This window comes from Ailuropoda melanoleuca, chromosome 9 (genome assembly GCF_002007445.2).
Source record: "Ailuropoda melanoleuca isolate Jingjing chromosome 9, ASM200744v2, whole genome shotgun sequence".
Taxonomy (NCBI): Eukaryota; Metazoa; Chordata; class Mammalia; order Carnivora; family Ursidae; genus Ailuropoda; species Ailuropoda melanoleuca.
Genome location: NC_048226.1, coordinates 48845784 through 48861101, shown reverse-complemented (window position 1 = coordinate 48861101; position 15318 = coordinate 48845784). Strand labels below are relative to the sequence as shown.

The 15318-nt window shown below is 36.5% G+C and overlaps 1 long non-coding RNA gene across 1 annotated transcript in view; it reads right to left on the bottom strand.

The window, feature by feature from the left end:
- The window catches only part of LOC117803845, a 72744-nt gene that overhangs the window by 38139 nt on the left and 19287 nt on the right, over positions 1 to 15318 (bottom strand). Inside the window, exon 2 of the long non-coding RNA XR_004627980.1 lies at positions 13923 to 14028. This is a non-coding gene — a long non-coding RNA (uncharacterized LOC117803845). The remainder of the gene's footprint in view (positions 1 to 13922; positions 14029 to 15318) is intronic.

Below are 15318 nucleotides of genomic sequence, written 5' to 3'. Positions count from 1 at the left end.
CTTTTGCTCTTCTGTCATCTACCATGAGAAGTTCCTTACAAGCACAGATTGAATTTCCTATTTTGTAAGTATGATGCACGTGTAAACTACTAGACAATGACCATAACACAAAAACAGAAAAGCCTGAGCTGCCCAGGCATTGTTTACTTAACCAGTATTGTAGCATTCACATCTCAGTTCTATCCAGAACCATATTCAGCTCTGATACTAAGTTACTGCTCTTCCCAAAGACAATGAAACAAAATCCCTTTCCTTACTGCATGAGTACAATACAAATGTTCTGATGATATGGAGCAAGTTGCACAGCCTAGGGAGTAAACCAGCCTTATCAAAAAAAAAAAAAAAAAATCCCTAAGGGTATGAAAAGCTTCAGGGGGGAGGGGGGTGGAGGATTGGGATAGGCAGGTGATGGGTATTGAGGAGGGCACGTATTGCATGGTGCACTGGGTGTTATATGCAAGTAATGAATCATGGAGCATTGCATCAAGAACTGGGGATGTACTGTACGGTGACTAATATAACAAAATAAATATTACTTAAAAAAAATACACCCAAAAAAAAAAACTCAAAACAAAAAAGTAATTTTCCATGGGTGCTTGAGAAAAAATAGGAATCCTGTGTTTCTTTGGAAGTTTAATACAGTGCATAATCAGAAATGAATAAAAGAGAAATTCACTGTACAAAAAAAGTTAAACTCTTTTTCTAAATGAACATTATATTAAAGAGCAATTGTTGCAGGAAGCACCCTGAGAAGCGTTGTATTAACTGGAGCTGAATAACAATAAAAATGCGGTGTAGAGAAAAACGTTTCAAAAAAAAAAAAAAAGCTGAGAAGACTGTTTTGCAGCAATCATTGGAGTAAAGGATGCTTCTTTAGCTGTAGAAATGATTAAATCTCCTACTTGAAATCTGTTTTTGAAGCAAGTGTATGAGTAGAAAATGAATAATAAGATTTCTGATATAAGAAAGCAACATTGTTTCTCAGAGTCCATAGTCTCTCATGCTTCAAACTGAGGGCTTCAGAGGGGAGTGGGTGGGGGAATGGGATAGGCTGGTGATGGGTAGTAAGGAGGGCACGTATTGCATGGTGCACTGGGTGTTATACGCAACTAATGAATCATCGAATTTTACATAAAAAAAGAAAGAAAGAAAGAAAGAAAGAAAGAAAGAGAAAGAAAGAAAAGAAAGCAACCTTGTAATGTAGCCCAGTATTATTCAGGAACAGTTTAAGACACGCAGTAGAGTTTAGAACATGGATAAGACCAGAAGAGGAATACAAACTACAGAACATAGTCTTTGAGTTTTTCCCTAACCGGAAAGTAAGTGAAATAAGTAAAGCAGAGAAAGACAATTATCATATGGTTTCACTCATTTATGGAACATAAGAAATAGCAGGAAGATCGGTAGGAGAAGGAAGGGAAGAATGAAGGGGGGGGAAACAGAAAGGGGAATGAACCATGAGAGACTATGGACTCTGGGAAACAAACTGAGGGCTTCAGAGGGGAGGGGGATGGGGGACTGGGATAGGCCGGTGATGGGTATTAAGGAGGGCACATATTGCATGGTGCAATAACTGGGTGTTATATGCAAATAATGAATCATGGAACACTACATCAAAAACTAAGGATATACTGTATGGTGACTAACATAACATAATAAAAATTATTATAAGAAAAAAGAAAATATGAAAACTTTACTGAATGTCATTTATTATCTATTTTATACAAACTATGGTGTTAACTATAAAATCTAAACCACTGTTATTTCATGATGTGCCTCTTTCAGGAAATACTACAGTATATTAAGATCTGGGGTAAATTATGTCCAATTTTAACTACCTCAATCAACATTCTTAAATCAGAGGGGACAAAATCAGATTCAGCAGCATTTCTTTACAGATTTTTGCTGAAATAGGGCCTGTCTTTCACTGAATGAACTGAATGTATCCATGCCTACATGTGAGATATTAGCTTTCAAAATATGATGTTTATTAATTTTGGCCAGGAAAATGCTTTATTTGTGGATAGCAAGAGTTGACAATAAGCTGGGTAATCAGGGATAAGAACTAGTTTCCTATAGAAGAGATAAGGCTTTCAAAAGAGAAAAAGATGTATGCATAAGAAAGTGTTATGATTCATCTGTTGCAATTACTATTAAGGTATAACAGAAAGCAGCAGAAAATAAACTGAGAGGTAAATAAAGTTCATGTGGGCTTTTGTTTCTTAAGGTTTGCAGTTTATCTGGCAGATCAATTGTTTTAAAATTTTTTCGTAGAACAGGAGAGCTTTTATGTGGTAGATAGTATTATTTAATCACTATCATTCATGCCTTCTCTCCCCCTGTCATAATTTCACTATGGGTTAAGTAGTCTTCTTTATTATGTGACATCGTAGGCCAATGTCATTTGAGCACATAAGATCTGAGAAGACTCTGAAATGTGCTTGTATTGAAAAAGGGATGAGTTAAGGGGGCACCTGGGTGGCACAGTGGTTGGGCGTTTGCCTTCGGCTCAGGGCGTGATCCTGGCGTTGTGGGATCGAGCCCCACATCAGGCTCCTCCGCTGTGAGCCTGCTTCTTCCTCTCCCACTCCCCCTGCTTGTGTTCCCTCTCTCGCTGGCTGTCTCTATCTCTGTCAAATAAATAAAATCTTTAAAAAAAAAAAAAAAAGAAAGAAAAAGGGATGAGTTAAGATGGTGCAGTAGTAGAGGGACCCTGAGCTTGCCTAGTCGCTCAAACACAGCTAAAGCAACATCAAATTATCTTGAACAACTAGGAAATCGATCTGAGGATTAGGAAAACAATCTGCATAATTGGAGGGAGAGAACATGGCAGATGAGAGGTTCAGAGCAATGAACTCGGGTAGAGAAAAGCCACGGTACTGGGAAGGGAAAGGAGCCCTTTTCATGGGGTGAAGTTGAGGAAAGGGTAGCACATAGCATTTGCACAATACACTGCAGTGAGGGGATCCCCTGGGCTGCACTGGGAGAGATCACTCCCCTTCCTAGAGTACATTTGGAAGAGGGTATTTTTCCTGTTCAGGACAAAGGACCCACCAGGAGCCACTGACCAGCCATTCAGCAGCAGGGGACAGAGGCATGGGCAGAAGGCAGATAACCTGGTCGTACTCTTTCACTATGCATCATAATAGACTCTAGCCATGGTTGCCATGTGACTGCTTTTCTGGGACACAACAGTGCCTGGTGTGCTGCGAGTCTCTCCACTGGAGGAGGAGAGCAGGTTGACACCTTGCTGGGCCCTTTAGGATTTGGAGTTTTGAATTCCAGCCACTGGATAGAGATAAAACACAAGAGAACTGTGGCACCAGCTGTCCCAACGTCCTGAGCCCAGATAGGTTAAAGGCCCCGATCTGATGAAAGCCTGGGACACAGGAGAGGAGATTATTCACTTTTCTGTAGGGCCTCCTGAACAGGGGCGGCAGGGAGTTTCCCTCCCCAGAGACAAGAGGGCAGAGTGATGCCATCTTCCACACCAACCCCACACACCCCCACCCCCACCCACCAGCACAGTCAGAATTCAGAGAGAAACACAGTGCCTCCAGTGGAGACTGGAGTCACTTATGCCAAACCCCGGCCCCCTGCACCCGGCAGGGGCATCTTTGCAAAGGCAGGTCTGATTGTGAGTCAGCACAGTAGACCCCTCTCTCAGAAGACCAACACAGGCCCCCCTGCATGTACCAGGGTCTCCTGATCATATAATGTTCCAAAGTGTCAGCTTTAGTTCTGGTGGAAATAGGACCAGGCTTTTTTCTTTACTTTTTTTTTAAACTTAATTTAATTAATTGATTAATTATCTATAGTTTTTTGTTTGTTGCTTGGTTGGTTTGCTGGTTTCCCTTTCTCATTTTTTGGATCAGGCTGCTTTTTTTTTTTTTTTCCTTTTTCTTTTCTTTTTTCCTTCATTCCTTCTTATTTTTAGAATCAGGCTTATAGTTTGTTTGTTTGTCTATTTGTTTTTTTGTTGTTGTTGTTCCTTTTCCTTTTATCTTTTTTTGGATCAGAACTTTTTTTTTTAAAATCAGGCTTATCTTAACAAACAAATCAAAACACACCTAGTTAAAGGTCCAAATACTCCCCATGGCAAGCAAGAAGGAACTGTGTAGAGGATTGACCTGTGGGAAAGAGCAGCCAAAATACAATAGCAGAATGCACACAGCACACACCAGATACACTTCCTGAAGAACCAGGCCCTGGGCACTGTATGACACCTTCTTAATAAAGTACTACTCTCAGGAGCAGGAAACATAACAAGTGTTCATAATACCTGACAGACAGAAACCTAGACATAATGACAATACAGAGAAATTCTCCCCAAAAGAAAGATCAAGAAGAAATCACAGACAGTGATTTTCTCAAAACATATATAAGCAATATATCTGAACAAGGATTTAGAACAACAGTCATAAGAATACTAGCTGAGCTTGAAAGAAGCATTAAAGATACCAGAGAAACCCTGGCTGCAGAGATAAAAGACCTAAAAACTAGGTAGACCAAAATAAAAAATGCTGTAACTGGGATGCAAAACCAACTGGATGTAATCATAATGAGGATGGAAAAAGCAGAGGATTGAATAGGTGACATAGGGTATAAAATTATGGAAAATAATGAAGCTTTAAAGAAGAGGGAAAGAAAATTATTAGATGGTGAAGGTAGACTTAGGGAACTCAGCAATTCCATAAAGTGAAACAATATCTGTGTCATAGGAGTTCTAGAAAAAGAAGAGCAGGAAAGGGGGCAGAAGTTTTCTTAGAACAATTATAGCTGAGAACTTCCTTAATCTAGGAAGGAAACAGGTATTCAAGTCCAAGAGGTACAGAAAACTCCCCTCAAAATCAAAGAAAACAGGTCAACACCAAAACATATCATAATGAAACTTGCAAAGTTCAAAGATAAAGAGAGAATTCTGAAAGCACCTAAGGACAAAAGGTCCTTAACCTACAAGGGCAGACACACATAAGGTGGCAGCAGACCAATCCACAGAAACTTGACAGGCCAGAAGACAGTGGCATAATACAGTCAATGTGCTAAATGGGAAAAATATGCAGCCACGAATACTTTATCCATCAAGACTATCATTCAGAATTGAAGGAGAGATAAACAGTTTCCAAGAGAAGCAAAAAGTAAAGAAGTTCGTGAACAATAAACCAGCTCTGCAAGAAATACCAAAGGGGACCCTTTAAGGAGGAGAGAGACAAAAGCAACAAAGACTAGAAAGGAACAGAGACAATCTACAGGAACAGTGACTTTACAGGTAATACAATGGCACTAAATTCGTATCTATCAATAATTACTCTGAATGTAAATGGACCTAGTGCTCCAATCAAAAGACATACAGTATCAGAATAGATTAAAAGAAAAAATCAAGAACCACTGATATACTGCTTACAAGAGACTCACTTGAGACCCAAAGACACCTCCAGACTGAAAGTGATGAGGTGGAGAACCATCTATTATGCTAACAGACATCAAAAGAAAGCTGGAGTAGCCATACTTATATCAGACAAACTAGAGTTTAAAACCAAAGACTGTAAGAAGAAATGAAGGGCACTATATCATAATAAAGATATCCAACAAGAAGACCTAACAATTGTAAATACTTATGCCCCCAATTTGGGAGCAGCCAAATATATAAATCAATTAATAAGAAACTTAAAGAAACTCAATGATAATAATACGATAGTAGGGGACTTGAACACCCCACTCACAGAATAGACAGATCATCTAAGCAGAAGATCAACAAGGAAACAATAGCTTTGAATGACCCACTGAAACAGAAGGATTTAACAGACATATTCAGAGCATTTTATCCTAAAGGAGCAGAATACACATTCTTTTTGAGTGCATATGGAGCATTCTCTAGAATAGGTCACATACTGAGTCACAAATCTGTCCTCAACCAGTACAAAAAGACTGAGATCATATCATGCATAGTTTCAGACCACAGCACTATGAAACTTGAAGTCAACTAGAAGAAAAAAAATTGGAAAGACCACAAATACATGGAGATTAAAGAACATCCTACTAAAGAATGAATGGATTAACCAGGAAATTAAAGAAGAAATTTAAAAACATATGAAAGCAAATAAAAATGGAAACACAGCAGTCCAAAACCTTTGGGATGCAGCAAAGGCAGTCATAAGAGGGAAGTATACAGAAATAAAGGCCTTCCTAAAGAACTAAGAAAAGTCTCAAATACACAATCTAAACTTACACCCAAAGGAGTTGGAAAAAGAACAAAATAGAGCCTAAAACCAGCAGAAGAAGGGAAATAATTAAGATTAGAGCAGAAATAAATGATAGATAAATTTAAAAAAAAAGAAGAGATCAATAAAACTAGAAGCCGATTCTTTGAAAGAATTAACAAAATTGATAAACTGATACCCTTAGCCAGACTTATCAAAAAGAGAAAGGACCCAAATAAATAAAATCACGAATGAGAGAGGAGAGATTACAACCAACACAGCAGAAATACAAACAATTGTAAGAGAATATCATGAAAAATCATATGCCAGCAAATTGGGCAATCTGGGAAAAAAATTTATAAATTCCTAGAAACATATAAACTACCAAAACTGAAACAGAAAGAAACAGAAAATTTGAACAGACCCATAACAAGCAAAGAAATTGAATCACTAATCAAAAATCTCCCAACAAACAAGAGTCCTGGGCCAGATGGCTTCCAGGGGGAATTTACCAAACATTGAAAGAAAATTAACACCTATTCTTCTGAAGCTGTTCCACAAAATAGAAATGGAAGGAAAACTTCCAAACTGATTCTAGGAGGCCAGCATTACCTCAGTCCCAAAACCAGACAAAGACCCTCCTACAAAAGAGAATTACAAGCCAATATCCCTGATGAACATGGATGCAAAAATTCTCAATAAAGTACCAGTTAATCGAATCCAACAGTACATTAAAAGGATTATTCACCATGATCAAGAGGGATTTATTCCTGGGCTGCAGGCGTGGTTCAATACCCTCAAATCAATCAATGTGATTCACCACATTAATAAAAGAAAGGATAAGAGTCATACGATCCTTTCAGGGCATCTGGGTGGCACAGTCGTTAAGCGTCTGCCTTCGGCTCCGGGCGTGATCCCAGCGATCTGGGATCTAGCCCCGCATCGGGATCCTCACTAGGAGCCTGCTTCTTCCTCTCCCACTCCCCCTGCTTGTGTTCCCTCTCTCGCTGGCTGTCTCTCTCTGTCAAATAAATAAATAAAATCTTTAAAAAAAAAAAAAGAGTCATACAATCCTTTCAATAGATGCAGAAAAAGCATTTGACAAAATACAGCATCCTTTCTTGATACAAACCCTCAAGGAAGTAGGGATAGAAGGAACATATCTCAACATTATAAAGGCCACATACAAAAGACCCACAGCCAATATCACCCTCAAGGGGGAAAAACTGAAAGCTTTTCCCTAAGGTCAGGAACATGACAGGGATGTCTACTGTCACCACCATTGTTCAATATAGTACTGGAATTCCTAGCCTCAGCAATTAAACAACAAAAAGAAATAAAAGTCATCAAAATTGTCAAGGAAGATGTCAAACTTTCACTATTTGAATATGACATGATACTCTACGTACAAAACCCAAAAGACTCCACCAAAAAACTGCTAGAATATACATGAATTCAGCAGTCACAGGATATAAAATCAATGTACAGAAATCTGTTGCATTTCTATACACCAATAATGAAACAGCAGAAAGAGAAATCAAGGAATTGATTCCATTTACAGTTGCACCAAAAACTATAGGATACCTGGCAATAAACCTAACCAAAGAGGTAAAAGATCTGTATGATGAAAACTATTGAACATTTATGAAGGAAATTGAAAAAGACACAAAGAAATGGAAGAACAGTCCAGGCTAAATATTGTTAAAATGTCTACACTATATAAAGCAATCTACACATTCAATGCAATCCCAATCAAAATAACCCTAGCATTTTTCACAGAGCTAGAACAAAAAATTTTAAAATTTGTATGGAACCACAAAAGACCCCACATAGCCAAAGCAACCTTGAAAAAGGAAAGCAAAGTGGGAGACATCACTATTCCAGACTTCAAGCTCTATTACAAAGCTGTAGTCATCAAGACAGTATGGTAATGGCTCAAAAACAGACACACAGATCAAAGAAATAGAATACAGAACCCAGAAATGGACCCTCAACTCTATGGTCAACTAATCTTTGACAAAGCGGGAAATAACATCCAACAGAAAAAGAAGACAGCCTCTTCAACAACTGGTGTTGGGAAAACTGGATAGCGACATGCAGAAGAATGAAACTGGACCACTTTCTTATAGCATACACAAAAAGAAATTCAAAATGAAATGTGCTTGTATTGTTTGACCTGTCTCTGTTGCTTCTGCATGCTTCACGAAGAAGGCCACAAACAGCCACTCATACCAGAAAGAAAGTCATGTGAAGGAAACCAGAAGTACCTGCAGCAAAACCACCTCAACCAATCCAAAGACCTATTAACAGGAAAAGTAAATGTTTGTCATTGTAAGACACTGACATTTGGAAGATGGTCACTATACAGCATTTCACAGTGAATGGTGACTTTTTCTTTAAATACAATTTTAGCTGTTCCTAATAAATCAAAAATTAGGCAGACTTGTTAGAGTCGACTGGGCATGAGAGATTCAACGCATGATTTGAGTTAGCTTCTTTTTTGCCTACCCCCAGTGGCTTTAGTTTGAAAAGAAATTCAAGTTCACCTGGAATTTAAAAGGATTTTAGGCAGAGGACTAATCTGATCAGATTTTTGCATGTTCATATGTGTACACATTTTAAGTCTAATCTAGCAACAAGAGGGTAAATAGAAGAGGATGAGCAATGGGAGAAAGAGGGGATGCTGAAGACCTGAATCAAGTAGTGGGAGAAAGATAAAGAAATGGATTTAAGACATTTATAGGGTAACTGACATGACTAGAAGATCAGCTGTGAGAGGATCTGAGGAATGGTTTCCCCCCACCCTCCAGTACTAATGAACACATTTAAAACAACAACGATCTAACATTTCCACCCTATATTTTAAGTCATTTGTCAGGCAGAACAATGAGGTGAGTAATAGAGCTTCTTGTATGTATCACACAGTGATAGGGGAACACAGATATAACACATGACACATGAGGAAAGTTGAATAAGGATAGGTAGGCAATATCAATAAATTAAACGTCATTTGGTTTCCCTCTTGTTTATATGTCAATTTAGAATAAGAATGCAGATGATGATGATAACTATTTTAAAATTATGACTTCTCTAAGTAAGGAAACTATAAAGCTATCAGCCTGACAGATTAAAATGAGAAACTACCACAGAATTTTTAAACATAAATTACAGTTTTAACGGTCAGAATAGTAGAAAAGAACATGAGTTCTGGCATTAAATAAAATGGTAGCTAAAGAGAAGGGAATATACAGCAGTGTAGACACTTTGGTTTACATGGACTCTCAACAACTACTGTTTGAAGCAATCAGGATCCTCACACATGTCAATCTCCCAGGAATCGTGTGTAAGTCAAGCGAGAATCCTGAGCAGTGGCCGCCGTATGGAAACAATAACAGGTCAAAGAGGAATTGGAGACAAGTGCTCCTGCTCAGGAAGATCTCAGTGGAGGCCAAAGGGTTTAATCGTCTGGTTCCCTAATTTATCTTCCCATAACAGCACCTTCAGATCTTGATGGTGAATCAGAGCACTAAGCATCACTTCAAGAAAGTAAGTGCTTAGCTGTGGATCACAGGGCAGGTCTGCTTTGATGCTTAGGGTTTGCAGACTGGTGAATTGGAAGCTTGAAGTTTCCACATTGAAGGAAACAACTTTGATATAAGCCTTGGGGCTGAAATATCAAGAAAGGACTTCTAAGAATCAATTGATGATAAAAGCTCTACCCTGTTTTAACTTACTTTTGTGTATGTGAAAAGAATGGTACCAATTATTCTGTTTGCTAAGCTGGTTGGTTGTTCCTGGTGGCAGGATACCCATACTTCATAGTAAAAGGATGCTAACCCACAGAGAAATATCAAATTAAACCTTTAATGTAAGGAAAAAATATCAAGAACCTTAGAACCTTCGGAAAATATTTCCACTTAAGCAATATTAGATGGAATAGAAAGTATAAATACTCACCTGCTTTAAAAGTAAATGTGTAAATAATGAGGTTAGAGTTTCTCTCCTATTAAATAGGATGAACTAATGCAAATAGTTGCAAGTAATGAGAATATTTCAAAACAAAGCTTATTGGGCTTAAAATTCAGAAAAAAGTAGAAGAATATGAGGTCATGAGTAAATGTGAGATTATGCAAGGTTTGCAGTTATTGGAAAAGTTATTGCAATAAAAGACATTCTCATTGGAGAAAAGAACGTCAAGAAACTAAATGACCATAGTTTTGGAAAGATCAGATATGAACACATAACTCATAGAAAAAATATAAATAGCCTTTAAATATATGAGGAGATATTCAATTTCATTTAGATTATAGAAATTAAAATTAAAACTATAATGAGTACAAAGAGATACCATATTTTATCTACAAGACTGTCAAAAGCCAAAAGACTTATCACAGTCCTTGCCAGCAAGCCATATTCTCATATAATCCTTGTGGAAATGAAAATAATTTTCTATTAAAAAATTAAATAAAAATTATAAGGACACAGAGGCCTTTATGGGGCCTTTATGAACCAATAGTGATAATACATCATGAACTAAGGAGAATGATTAACTCAGCCATGCACCTAAAGTTAAAAAAAAATTTACTGGACTGTAAAAAGTGATAGTTCAATTTAAATAGGAAATGATATCTAGCATCAAATTTCCCAATACAAATACTTCTGACTGTTTATATGCCTTTAGCACAACATACAATATATGACATAGATTATTCATTCATCTATCAAACATTTCTTAATTTCACACTTCTTCTAGACTGTGCTTAGATGTCGTAAATAGAAAAATGAATCAAATATACATCTTGCCTTCAAGCAATTCATAATCTAGTGAATACACAGAAACTGAGCACACAGTTTCAATGTAGAAAGTTAAATGTTAGAATGATAGACGTTGGTATGAGCAAATTTGGATCAGATAACCTTGCAATTAGAATAGAGCTCACTATTTTAAGCACTCTGGCTTACTTTTTATGGCCAGTTTCTTCCCTTACTGTCCAAGAAAAAGATTTCATCCCTTCTTCTCACTTTTCAACCCTCCAACACTTCCTTCCCCATCCTTACTTTAAACTGATAACCTTACTTCGTCTTTCACTGGAAAATTCAATAGCTCAAGACCATCACTTCCACTTTTCCACTGTGTCTGTGCCCACCCACCCTCTTTAATACTGCTTGGAAAGATTTGCCCATGTTCTCGACTATGGCCAAACTTTCCATTTTTCTAGTAGATCCTATCAGCTCTTTCATTCTCAAGGCATTGTTCCAGCAATGATCCTGTTTATTTTCTGCATTATCATTTTTTCTACTATGCTGACCATTACAATCAGGATAGACATACACCCACCAGGATGCTAAAATTATTTTTGTCAAGATTGCCAATGACCTAAGTAGCTAAGCTTAACAGTTAATTTTTAGTTCTCATCTTACTGACTATAAGCAGCATTTAACACAGGTGATCACTTCCCTCTCCTTAAAATACTTTCTTTACTTGGATTGAAATCGCCTGACTCTCCTGGATTTCTTATTATCACTGGCTGTCCAATTCCTTCCCTGGTTTTTCATATCCTTGACCTCTTAATGTTGGAATACCAACAAGCCTTCTTTCTCTTTGATTCCCTTTTATCTTAACATTTATTTCTTGGTCATATTATCACTTCTCTTGGCTTTAATACAATTGGTGTGTTAACAATTTCCTAATTTACATCTCCAATTCAAAACTTTAGCCTGACCCTGAACACTTCAGTCCGTCTGTCGGTTTCTCTCTCTCTCTCAGATACACACACTCACACACACACACACACAAACACACACACATACATGCGCAGGCGCCATACATAACTTCTCCACTTTAGTGTCCAATTGAAATCCCATGAATTATAAAACTAAAAGTGAGTTTCAAATATAGTCTTCCCAAAACCGAAGTTTTATCCCCCTGTCACAGAAATCTACATTTGATTTTCAAGAAATAATAGGCATTTGATATTTCCAAACAAGATTCTGAGCCCTTTGTGGACCCCCTAATTCACAAATTCTGTAATAGCAAACACTTTCTCTCTTAAATTTAAAGAAAATACGGTTAGGAGTTTAAGTTAGCCAGTCATTGCATGTATCATTGCATATATGAAAATGAGTAGAAAACAACAATGCCTCTTTGAATACAGCTGCTAAATTATTCTCCCAATGCTATGATATGTGCACAGTGTATGTGATGCACACATTACAACTCTTTATGAGCTTTCAGGGTTATTCACAAATAACGAGAACGTTAAATCCTCATATGGCCACAAGCTCCTACAGTATTAATTAAATTCTGCATGAAATTTTAACATGGATTATCAACTACAATGTTACCTGTGTATGTCTTGTAGGAGCAATTAAATCTTTAACACATCCCTGATTACTCCAACCCACAGAAATATTCAGCTCTCTGAACTTTCAGAACAAGTAATACTTATTCCACATATATGGAAGAGTTGGCAAGTACCTCAAAAGGTCCTGAGTCTAAGTTCCATTATTAACTCCATTCTCAGATACATATCTGAATTTAGGAGAGATAAAGAAAACTGCCAAAGCAGAGTCACATACATCTTTACATTTGGTTTACTTTCACAATTTGACTGACTCTATTACAGTTAACTATCAATAATAAATTATTAAAATAATTATAATACCTAAAATCAGACTGTCAATCCCTAGTGAAATGTTCTAAGGTTTAGATACTGAGAACATAAGAATGTTCTAATAAATATCTTTTGATTAGTGGATTATTATTTTTTTAAAAGATTTTATTTATTTATTTGACAGAGAGACAGCCAGAGAGAGAGGGAACACAAGCAAGGAGAGTGGGAGAGGAAGAAGCAGGCTCCCAACAGAGGAGCCCGATATGGGGCTCGATCCCAGAACCCTGGGATCACGCTCTGAGCCGAAGGCACAAGCTTAACAACTGAGCCACCCAGGTGCCCCGATTAGTGGATTATAAAAGCTACATAATAGAGGGCAACACAGTGAGGTTCAACAGCCCTCACAAAATCAGTATATACAAGGTCAAAATTTGAAGAGTAAATTTTTGTCTGAAGGTATTCTCATATACATTAGTCCTACTTACCACAAGAAATTGTAAGTGACCATTCATACTATAATTTTTCCACTTCAAAAAAAACTCAAGATTTTAGAGAAAAATCTAAAAAAATCTGAAGGTTTACCAAAGAACTTTCTTCACTGAGATTGCTCTACAAAAGTATAGTTTAATGGTAAATTGGTAAAAATTAATTTCCAAAATGTAATTAAAGCAAAATAGTTTTTGAAATGAACATAAGGGATCTTTTATAAAGATAATTTGGTAATATCACAACACTAATAAGATGAATTCATCTGTATATTTCTTTTATTCCAGAAACCAAATTATATGTAACAATGAGAAAAAAAAATTCAAAACTACCTCAATATTGTTGGCAAAGAAAAAATACTACTCGGGATAAAATTTTAAATAGAAACTCACGGTACATAAAACCACACTACCAGAACATAGATGTAAATGGACATTTTTTTCTCAACAATCACAAGCAAGAGAAGAACTAATTGAAAACCAATAAATTAAGTACAGTGCAGCAAGCGGTCTCTAGCTAACTCGGCCTATACATCAATAGGTCATTTTCAGTTAATTAAGTGAAGGCATAATCAGCTTAATTTATGTAGTTCACGGAACTTAATGATATCATAGTACAGTACCTGACGTTTGGCCTGTCCATATAACTTGTTTTATATGTTCAGTTCATTTCGCTGTTCCTCAGCATGGGCATTTTATTTCTGTAGCTCACCTCCCGTGTTTGTTTTCCTGCAGAAAATAGGAAATGTAACAATGAAAAACAATGAAGATTAAAAAATCACTTAACAAAAAGTTATTTTAGAAATGGCCTGACGTTTCAGTGAATTATTTTGCATTATATAAATATAAACTGCAGCAATGAGCAGAAGCTTTCTGAAATAAAACCAAATGTTAAAATAAGATCAATGTAAATGTATATAATATGCATATTTAGATATTCAAAAGATATCAGTGAAGAAACAAAGTATTGTGCAATCATAAAATATAAGCATGAATGAACTTAATAGATGTAATAACTATCTGGTATATTTGTAAATCGTGTTGCATTTCAACACTGGATTATACAAGTGGTAGTGAACTCTTCTTTCTCAGGGAGAGAGTTTCTTTCCTCTGTCTCTAGCTCATCTTCTCTTTTCTGAAGCTGCAAGTTTACACACAAAGACAAACCACAATGTCAACCAATTGGACCTCACTTAAGGAACCTAGGAGATCGATTTGTAAAGCAAAGAATGAACAGGACCCTATTTCTGAAGTACGTTGCTCAAACTGCTCTTTCATTAAAAGATGCTCTTTCTTATTGATTTTGGCTTAAGTAATGAGAAAGCTTATCCAAAAATCTTTAGCATTTGGGCTCAAGTTAAGGAAATCAATACAGTCATTTCCCATTTGAACTGCATATGTGAGTTTTATGTACGAGAGACAAGACAAAGCCAAATTCAGATAAATCAATAGCATTGTCAATAGAACATGAAACTGACAAATGGCGTTTTTCAGCAATTAAAGTGAGCTGTAAACATACAAAGACTAATCAATTACAATGTTTTGTCATTAACAGTTTTTAATTGGTACAAAAGTTATGTGTGAATGTGACTCCCCAGGAATGAAGAATAGAGAACCTGCTTCAGCATCACGTGGGACCATTTCACGAATGTTTTCACGAACATACAGATAACTTTACAACTGACAAAGTAAATTAAGACCGTCATTAGGCAGATTGTATTTGAATATCAATGAATCTATATAAGCCAGTGAAATATTTTATAAACACAGGAAGTATACATAGGCAGTAGCCTTTCTTTTGGAATGTACTATTTTTAAATAGTGTTTTAAATTTTCAAAGAGTTTATAATATATTTTTGTAACTATTAATTGAACAAAATTAAAATAACTTGTATTTAACTTGAAATTATTATTTCCTTCCCTGGAAAAGTAAAAGCCAAGTAAGCATTACATTTCTTTCATGGTTGTATTCTAAAAATACAAAAAATTCCTTAAAATATATATTTTGGTTATACATAA